Source organism: Egretta garzetta, unplaced genomic scaffold (assembly GCF_000687185.1).
Source record: "Egretta garzetta isolate BGI_Z169 unplaced genomic scaffold, ASM68718v1 scaffold1193, whole genome shotgun sequence".
Lineage (NCBI taxonomy): Eukaryota > Metazoa > Chordata > Aves > Pelecaniformes > Ardeidae > Egretta > Egretta garzetta.
Window position 1 is genome coordinate 56,339 of NW_009259129.1, and position 661 is coordinate 56,999.

A 661-nucleotide genomic window follows, 5' to 3' on the forward strand; every position below is an offset into this window, starting at 1 on the left:
CAGCCCCCTCCCCAGGCAGGGCACCGGCCAGGAGCCATGGCATGCGGGAATTGCCCACCACCACGCTTCATGCCCCAGGAGGTGTTCCCGGGCAGGCAAGGCAAGCTCTACGACACGGCCCGCTCGAGACGCGGCTGGGGCAGACGGGAGCGCTGCCCGTGCCAAGGGCCAGCCTGCGTGTGCCCCGGGGCGTCGCAAAACACCTCCTACCCCGGCTGCCGCTCTCGCAGCGCCAGGGGAAAGAGGCGCCTCAGTCCCCCCTCACGCGACCACCCAGCACGCCCCATCCCATGGCGGTGGTCACCCCCTCGCCACCCGTCCCGGTGACTCACCCTCGGGACACGCTGACTCAGCGTTTGCGCTGGTTTCCAGCAATCGCTGCTAATGGGAGCCATCTCGGTAATGGCTCTGGAGACACAGCCAGGAGAGCGACGGCGTGCAGGGAGCGGGGTGCTACCAGGCGCCCGGCCACCCTGGCCCCGGCGGGACCCCAGAGAGCCGTGCCACAGGGAGCGGCCAAAGCCAGCACCCGCAGGACCGGCAGCACCAGGCACCTGATGCCCCCAGGGTGCCGGCACCCAGCGCTGAGCCTGGCAGGACTGTCCCTGCGTACCCCCGGCCAGGCAGAGCGCTGCTCCGTGCCCCACAGCAGTGGGGCAGG